This window comes from Melanotaenia boesemani, chromosome 10 (assembly GCF_017639745.1).
Source record: "Melanotaenia boesemani isolate fMelBoe1 chromosome 10, fMelBoe1.pri, whole genome shotgun sequence".
Classification (NCBI taxonomy): Eukaryota; Metazoa; Chordata; class Actinopteri; order Atheriniformes; family Melanotaeniidae; genus Melanotaenia; species Melanotaenia boesemani.
In genome coordinates, this window is record NC_055691.1 from 4,331,496 (window position 1) to 4,341,801 (window position 10,306).

Consider the following 10,306-nt stretch of genomic DNA (forward strand, 5'->3'; position numbering starts at 1 on the left):
GCTTCGTCTTGTGAAAAGCGCTCCAGATACAGGTGAGCAACCTGTGGCTTGAGCCAGAGATAAGTGCATAAGAGGAGGGTTCACTCGGTTTGTTTTTCAGAAACCGAAAAGAATACCCTAATTAACAGCCGTTAAGCCTGATCTGAATGGGCACATACTGCATAATACACACCGTAATGAAATATGTTATTATTTTATTAAATAAAATATACACTGCATTTTCAATTCTTTTACATGAATTCTCTGAGGGAACATACTTGGAAACATGTAGCTAAGCAGACATACTGCTATAGTGGCTGGAATATTTATTTATTTATTTATTTATTTATTTATTCAGTTCAACAATAAACAGTTTGGCTTTAAATAATAGGTGTATTAGCAAAGACTGCCTCCCATGTATTGGATGTTTTGCTTTTGTGCATGTTATACAACTAACCAACAGGTACAGACGTGGAATGCAACCCTTATTAATACCCTCAGGCAAGGTTGTCCAGTTCCAGTCTTCAAGGATTTCTGTCCTACAAGATTTAGTTTAGTTTTAGTTTTTCTGCCCTGACTTAAGTGAAATTGATCTCCTCAACAGTTTGTCAAGTTCTGCACAAGCCTGCTAATGATTCATTCATTTCAATCAGGTGTGTTGAAGCAGAGGAACCTATAAAACCTGCTGGAAGATGACCCTTGAAGACTGGAATTGTACATCCCTACCCTAAGTACTATTTTAATAAAAAATTCTACCATGGAAAAAAACATCTGTTGTGTGCACTCCCTTGCTACATGAAGTGGCTGATACTGAAAATGAATATACAGTATGTCTTTATGTTTAGTAATGATTAGTTTTACATTGCTCACCGTACACAGATTAGAAAACTGAAAGATAATAATGGACTACAGACGATAAGAAAATTGGATTCAATGCCCTAACTTTGCTGGGATACAGCGGAAACATTTTCAAAGCAAGCAATTATTTAAAAATAGCTTGTATAATCATTTAAAACAGTCACTTATGCAAAATGTCAACTATTTGAAACTACTGTGATACTTAATGATGAACCATAAAACCATAAAAATGAACCGTCATTCAGCCTGAAACAAACAGGCAAGAAAAGCAAAGAAAACACTGGATTTTCCTCATATTAACTTTGATTCTTTTATTTTATTCAAATTTTATTCTGGGAAGTTGGTTAAAATCCTATCTTGGATTAGCTTTTGTTTTATTATATTTATCCATATTGTAACCATTTGAGAGGTTAGGCTTTTTTTTCTTGGACAACAGTGTAAAGACTTAAGAGTCAATTTTTCAATTACTGTCCACTTTGTCAAGTCCACCTTATAGTCCTGGGTTTGACTCATTCTTTCTTTCAGAACTGCCTTAATTCTTTGGGTCATGGATTAAACAAGATGTTGGAAACCTTCCTCAGAGATTTCACACAGTTGCTGCAGACATGTTGAGAATCTCCCGTTTCACCACATCCCAAAGCTGCTCTATTGGATTGAGATCTGGTGACTGTGGACGGAGTTGGAGTCCAGTGAACTTGTCATGTTCTTTCTGGCCCTACCCCAGCCTCAGTTTCTTGTTCTTAGCTGACAGGAGTGGTACCCGGTGTGGTCTTCTGCTTTTGTAGCCCATCTGCTTCAAGGCTGGATGTGTTCAGAGTTGCTGTTCTGCAGACTTTGGTTGGAACCAGTGCTTATCTGACTACCTATTGCCTTTTTCATCATTTCCAACCAGTCTGTTGATTCTCCTCTGACCTCTGACATCAACAAGACATCTTGGTCCAGAAAACTGCTGCTCACTGGATATTTTCTCTTCTTCAGGTCATTCTCTGTAAACCCTGGAGATGGTTGTGTGTGAAATTATCAGCAGTTTCTGATATACTCAGACTAACAGCCATGACAAGTTAAAAGTCACTTAAATCCTCTTTCTTCCTCATTCTGATGTTCAGTTTGAACTTCAGCAAGTCGTCTTCACCATGTCTACAACGAGTTGCTGCCATGTGATTGGCTGATTAAATATTTGTGTTTACATGAAGTGGAACAGGAGGACCTGACAAGTGGACAGTGAGTGTATGTCATATTGGTCTTTATTTTGTCTGTCACTGCTATGATGTTTTTAGAGACTAAAGTTACGATATTTCAACTAAAATATAATTTGAAACCTGACTATAAACAAAGGAAATACATAGATCTTAGATCTTATTATCTTAATAATGATAAAACAACAGGGTTTTATTTTATGGTTATAGATGGCATGTTGACAAGTGTGGCAGCTGATTAGCTGAAAATGTCAGGGGGCATACAGGGATGGTCTGGTGTCTGAAGCAGTTACATCTGCCAGCAGGCTTTACTTGGCCAGCCTGCTAACATTGTCTGCTAGAAGAAGATATTTACTGCTCTAATGAGACAAGGGCTCGTACTTGGTGGTCAGCTGTGGATCCTCAGCAGATACGACAGAGGTCTTACCTACCAAGGGCCAATTTCTTGAGATAAATGGATAACTTCTACTATAATTCTACTGGCTTTAAATGTGAGATCTGGTATATTTTTTGTGATATCAATTAACCATCATATCAGCTGATATGTTGATAGAATATATGTTGCCATTTCCAAGTGAAGGCATAACTCAATTACAAACATGCATGTTCACAGAAAATGAGCATCTTATGGAAAAGCTTTTTAATTATATAGACTTTAGGTTAACTATAACCACAAAGATCAACTCATCTTCACTTTAAAATCAACCATTTGAACAGGTTTGGGATGTGATGGAAACCTTGAAGCAGAAAAGTTAGCACAAGAGCTTTCATTTCTTTTTATTTATCAGCTAGATTTAACCCTTTACTTGTAAGAATTAACAACTGAAGAACAATCTGAAAATAAAATGTGCTGCAGTCATGCTGGATTTTCTTCCTCTTTCAGTTCTATCAACCTGCTGAGCTTTGAAGAAGGCAGGTCCATTTCATGTCTACAACTTCAACTATCCGTTCCACCTCTACACTTTCGCATGGCACAATGTGGAACTAAAGGCGCATCAGTTCTGGCTGGAAAAGATATATGTGAGAGAGACTTCTGTGGATTTACAGCCCTGTTGATTGTGTTGAAATTCACATTGAATTCTAACTTGCTCAGCCTGTCTGCAGCTCTCCGCTTATTGGGTTTGATTACATGCTGACAATATTCCAACATTAACCCTGTTAAGACCTTCCTCTGAATATGACATCATTTTCTGACTCCCTGAACATGAATAAGCATTAATGGAGTAAACAATAATGCATAAAATAATGTGAAGTATTTCATTTTTTGTCTGTTTTTGTAGATATACATCACATAATTATGTCCTACCAGATTTCTCACGGCATCTTGTGACACACACTGCTGCTTTATGATGCATGTCACAGCCTCCAGCAGAGTTAGTGCAGAACATCTCTATATTTTTGGAGTAATGCCCTGCAATTTAAGGAATATATGGATGTATCCTATCTTCAACTCATTTAAACACCATAATCAGAATATTGTCTTATTTGGGATGAGGTCAGTAGTTTGAACATTGTTGGGATATACACACAGCTGATGACCTTTAAAGGAAGACCTGAACCCCTAAATGTTTTAGTGAATGTAATTCTAACAGGAAGCAATGTTAATATACATTTTTAAAAGCTTAATTAATACATTTTGATTCATTTGTACAAATAAGCATTTTATGTCTCAAGGGAGCATATTTTGGACTAAGTTAAAAATGACTTGATGAAAGTAAAATGTGACTGAAATTGCTGTTTTAAAATACAGTTTTTCTACTTTAAATTAATAGAGGTCTTGAATTTAATCATTTCTACACTGCATTGTGATGCGGACGCGGCCCTGGCAAAGAAAAGCTGGATAAAAATGCAGCCAAAGGGGAGGATCCCGCCCATGATGATGCCAGGGATATGTTTAGTGAAGAAGGACTGCTCAGGTATTTGACAGGGAATTTGGTTTGTTCGCACTGGTTATTCGATTGCAGGTTTCTTAAATCCAAAGTAAGCGCCAATGAAGGTGAGGGGCACAAAGATTCCAAACCACAGAGCTAAAATGGCCACTACAGCATTAAAACAATCGATTATAAGAAATGTATGTATACATTCTGCCATCACATGTGGCATGTGTGGTGCAATCTAGCTGCTGCAGCAGCTTGGCAGATCAAGGGCTGAATCACTTTGCTTAGTAAAACTGTACAACTAAGCAAACTAAGAGAAATGTACCTGCTTTCTAAAAGGTTTCCAAGTAGAGTTAACATACAACTTGGAAACCTTTTAGAACGCAGGTACATTTCTCCTGCTATTACCAAACAGTACAGATTGTTTTAATCTTCTAATAAACAGGGATCCAGCTTGTACCTTCAGATCAGATCAGTATACAACTTCATTACATTGTCTTTTCATCTTTTATGTGCTGCAGAGAATTTGAAATAAATGAAAATTTACTGAAGAGAAAGAGTAAATCTCAGCTGCTGTTACCATGTTTGTCACCGTATCATTGATGCTGATGTGTGCATAAGCAAACACAACAGCATTTGGTGAGATGGACACAGAGAGCAGGGAGGATAAGGATGTACACAGGGTGTTGGGGATCAGGACATACAGAGGGTTGACATGGATGGCTTCAGCCTGAAGCAGATCAGATACACAAAATCTTTTTTTTAACTTGTTCTGTCCAGCATTGTAGCAAACAGAATGATGGTCTGGCTGCTGTGTTGTACCGAAATTTGCCAAGAGGAGATTTATGGGTAAAAGGCTCCTCTTGATAATCCTCATTTTTTCTTTCTTTTTTTATTTAAATATACTGTTTAATCTCATTTATTAAGACTAGGGCAGTTCAGAGACCAAGGCAATCAGCAGCAATCCCGGAGCACAAACCCAAGCCACCCCACCACGAAAGCAACCCCGAACCCACCCCAAGGGCGGCAGAGGAAGGCCCCAGCCAGAGACCCCCACCATCATGGGGCACAGGCCCTGACGAGCCAAGATCTGCAGCTGCCGACCCCGCCAGGCACTGGCCATCCAGGGCGGCCAAAGCAAAGGGACCTGAGCCCCACAAATCAATAATATAGCAAATATATATATAAATAAAAAAAAATCATTCTCTCCAGTGCATTCAGTTTAATAACTTGACAGGCTGTCAAGAGTGAATCTGTGTGTGGGAATGGCTGACAGTCCATTAAAGTCTTACAGCCTGGGGAAAGAAGCTATTCAGCTTCCTGCTAGTCTTGCAGCTGATGCTGCTGAATCTCCTCCCTGGTGGCAAGGGGTTCAGAGTCTTCAGAGGGAGTGGGGTCATCATCAACGTGAACCTCCACTGCTGACTTTCTCACAGCAGTCCCATCGATGAATAGTGGCTCGTAATAATAGACGGATGGATTTTACACACAGTGGGCATTTTATCTGGGCATATACCATCAGTGGGAAAACCATCCTAATGAAGATCTACTGAGAACTGACAGAAAAAATGTAAGAATGAATGAATGAATGAATAAATGAATGAATGAATGAATGAATGAATGAATAAATGAATGAATGAATGAATGAATGAATGAATGAATGAATGAACAAGTAAATAGAAACATACAGAATGAAGAAATGATAAAACTGAATCCTCAATTGACTGAATGAGTATAAACCAATGTGTGATCGACCAGTGATAGGCGCTCCTCAATCACTTTTCTTGCATCCCCCCTTTCTGTGACTATTTTCCTCTAAACTGCAACAGCCTTGAAGCTGTGTGTATGTGTGTGTGTGTGTGTATGTGTGTGTTTGTTCATTGAATATTGTAAAAACACATGTTCCAGATGTATTTGTTCAACAAAGCCAATACAGTATATGGCTAAGCAGTGTGTGAAATGTGGACAAGGGACTGTGGTGGGCTTGAGAGTTTGGTGGGTAACCTTATCCTTAAAAACAGATCTATACTTCAGCAAATGGATGCCAGCAGCAAGGACAGCTACACCAGAGTTGACTGGTTAGTTATTGGTTTTTCAGTAATGTTTAAAGCATTTTTTCCTCTGCGACAATAGGCTTTATGAGTTTGAAATAACAATTAGTTTTTTTTAAGAAGTTCAAACGTTGTATATTATTATTTAAAAATTTGTAAACAAAGGTTTGTTTTTGACATTAAAAAAGGGCAAAAAATAGTTATTTAAGACTTTCCAGACACCCAAGAATCCCTAGATTACAAACACTGATTCTAGCTAAAGTTTACACTTATCCTACTGGACACAGTAGTTAATTATGTATATTCTAACTGGCCACTAAAGTCTGTCCTGTCTTGGCCACACCTCTGAAAATTTCCTGCATACACCACTACTGGTACACATGCACTAAGTCAGGGATTTGATAGAACTGTGGTCTGGTGTTCGATTAACCAATCACACCAAAGAAGTGCTACTGATCAGCATTTTCATATGTAGGCTGAAACATAGTCATTAACTGAACAGAAACAGCTGTGTAAGTGGCTTGAATCTGGGTCAGGAAGAAGGAAAAAACACATGCAGAAAAATGACAGCAGGTGCTCTGAACCGATGAGTAAAAGCTGATAAAAAAAAATGGATTTAGCAGAATGCAGTTTGTTTTCTGAAAACCTGAAGACCAACAGTAAGGAGTGTCTGCAGGTAGTGATGGCCGAATTGCTTTATGAAGCAAAACGCAGGAGTCCAATACTTGGACCTGCACATACCTGCAGTTCCTGCTCATACTTGGCAAATAAAACCTGATTCTGAATTATAATGATATTAAAACACAAAAAATAACACTCAATTTCGTCATAGGCCACCGGGGTTTAATACAAATCGAGACACGCTAGGTTTTGTATTAAAACTTCCTCTGGACTGCTTCATCTGAAATGTCCGCTCACATTCAACACGCTCAAACGCCTCAGCTTCACATCATTATCTGTCTGAAGTCTGATGGAAGCTAGTTAGCATTTGTTGGGGGCTAAACTGGAACTGGCATTTGATCAGGATTAATTGTGTCGTTCACATACCTGCCCTAAATGTTTAGATAGTTTTCTGTATCGATACACCTGGCTTAAATTGGTGGGTCAACAACAGGCTTCTGCAGAACTTGATGATAAGCTGATTAGGTGATCCATTCATTTAAATCACGTTTGATGGAACAAAAAAAGGCAGTTCACACAGAGGTCCTTGTTGCCTCTTGAGGGGCACATATGATCCACATGTCAGTTGTTGGCTATGACATGGATTATGGCTAGTGTTATCTGGGCCATAAATGGTCCAGATATGAGGAAATGGCCTGGATTACAGCAGGATCCTTGTGAGCCAGATGTGGCAGTCATGTGGCTGAAATTTGTTTATGGTTGGTTTAGCAGCCATAAGTTACAGAGTATGAAATGTTTAACTGCATTCAGTTCGAAGCGAACACTTTAAGTTTGTTTTTAAAAATTCAAAGGTTTTTTCTACTTAACTTTCATGTTTAAACTTCTCTATACAAATTGTGCCATTGTGTTTCTATTCTGAGAGGTAATTTTCCCAGCTGTTCATAAAAGACTGAAAAAATCACCTGCACCAAACATGCTCTCAGTGTGAAGCTGATTATTTTAATAACAACTTACTTCTCTCTGTCATTATAAAACCTTCTGACTGGATTTATGGATGTTTTGTGTGTGTTGTACACCATTCTCCGCTGCTTTTTGTCCCGCTTTATTTAGGACATTTTAAATTTAGTTTGTGAAGATTGTTTGCTATTCATGTTCTTGCACTAAATCTAGGATTTTTTTTAGTTAACCTAAGTACAAACTATCCATTAAAAAAGAGAAAAATACTACTTTCAATCTATCAGATGAATGGTAGAGGAATAAATAGATGTTTTGCATCATAATGGTTTGAATCTGCATCTCACTGGTTATTGCTCCCTAATCTTTTTCACTTTTATTTAACATTTTTAACCTTCGGTTCTTTGGTTTGAGTATAAAATGAATTTGTTTGGTTAGACTGGGTTAGAATACACACCCTTTAACAATGTTAATAGCTCATTAGAAGGTACTCTTCTGTCTTCTGTAGCAGGCATCTCCTGTATTTCTCCCTTTGTTTTTTCTTTTTTGGTTACCAGGGCAGTAAGTGACAATGTTATCAGCAGGAAACACCAGAACACAATCTTCTGCTCTTATGATTTATGTTTTAAACATTTCAGGACTTTTGTAGTCAACATATTGTTGTCAACATAAAACATAGACCAGGGAGGTTTTCAAGAAAGGAGTTTTATTAAATAATGTGATAAAACCTGTGTTGCTAAATCCTCTGAAGTCTTAACCTGCGTTGCTGGCTCCAAAACACAGACTATCACGTCCATGGCAAACCTTTGAAAGGCATCACCTACTGAGCCCTGAAATCATGATAAAACATGACCAGAAACAGAATACAGCTGCATCCGCCACCACCCACTGTGACACTTGGCGGAGGAATTCCAGCCAAGTCAACGCATAAGTGGATTTTCAAATAAACTTTCAATCAATCAATCAATCAATGTTAAACGCTCATCCTCTTGAGGGTGAAATTGGTTTCTCTTTGCGGTGACTGCTGACTAATAAGGGATCCATTTAAATAAATCCTGGAACTTAGCCTGGTCTGGAGCAGGTTAGCTCCACAGAATAGATCTCCATGGTAACCTATGTCATATCCCACTTTTCCCTACCCAGCTTTTGTGCATCCGTATCATTAATAAGTTGATTCAGGATGACTAAGATATCCCGGCTTAATCTATTATCTTGGTTTTGTGAAACTGGCTGATATATTTTAACTTCTCATCTTCAAGCATTGAAGGTAGTTAATCAGTTATTAGCTCTGTTTGTGACCTATTGACCTGTTGTTTCTATCACTGATTACCAGTATTAAGGAGAAACTTAAGAAAAAGTATTCAATCAGGCCAAGATACAACATAAAATAAAACCTCTGATGGGACATCTCATAATTAACTGGGTTAATTAGCAACAGGTCATAACCTTGAAAAAAACATTACGGATCAGCTTTGGACATTCAGGCATCACTGTATTAAAAATGAGCACAAGCAGTGTTTTAGAAATTCCTGCATGGACTCAGAAACGCCTCTGAGTGAACACTGTCGCATGTCTACAGCCACATATGAAACGTAACACTTAAATGAACTTCACCTTACAATCTTTTAACATAACCAGTGTGTCACTGTGCTTATATGGTTGATAATGATGTGATGGCAGTTTTTTACTTGCTGGTTAAATGAGTTTGATGCATGAGTTTTTAGTTAACTCCATATCTAATGTGTGTTGATGTGTTTCTGTTTACATGCTAAAGACATGCCTTATTTTACTGCATGACATATTTGGTGGGTTCTGCTGGATCAAACATACCTTCACAGCTGGGTTAATGCATGATAAAGTTTGGGAACCTCTCTTAACGTTGGACAATCTATTATCTGTTCACATCAGGTAAAGTTGTTGTTGACCACTTCTCACCTACGATGTTTCATCACCGGTTTTTGCTTGTGTTTGTTTGTCTTTTTGTCCATTTTTGTCATTGTTCTGTTAAGATTCCTGTTTTTGCATTTGTCAGAGCTCATCTATTGCTTGTATTACGTCACTGCAACATGCAATAATATCAAACACGTTTGAAACAGCACAGATTTCCACATTAGACCTAACGATGGAGATGACGGGAGTGGGCTGTGACTCCAGTAAAACTCTTACGATTTACTAAAGATTTTCAGTTTTTAGTCTGCGACTGTGAAAATCATTTGACGTAAGCCCAGCTTTAGGCACCATGAACAGGGACTGGCCCTCAGACCTCAGAGAACGCACTGGAGTCTACATTTGGAGGCAGTCAGTAATGTATTGGGGGGCCAGTCTATTTAAAGGCTCTAAATACAAAGAATAAGATCTCAAAGTAATTTCTAAAATGTACAGGCAACCGGGGCAAAGAAGCTAAAATAGGGGTGATATGTTCGCATTTTCTGGCCCCAGTTAACAGTCATGCTGCGAAGTTCTGGACTAACAGCAAACAGAAAAGTGCATTATTGCAGATGCCTAAGTAGAAATCCTACATGTAGAAACATTTAGAAAACACAGTATTCCTGTTTGCTAATTTAAATATCTTTTTTGGCAACATAGTGTAACTTAGTGTTAAAAACGAATAAGAGCTGAAATGTAATCAGGTTCACCATCACCAGTAGGCTGCTTTCTATCCTGGATGCCATCAGGCCAGAAGTGGCTTCCACCTGGGACATGCAGTCATTCCATCACAGAGAAAAACCAGACAAACTCACTTTGAAGGTCACCACATGTATGTTTTCTT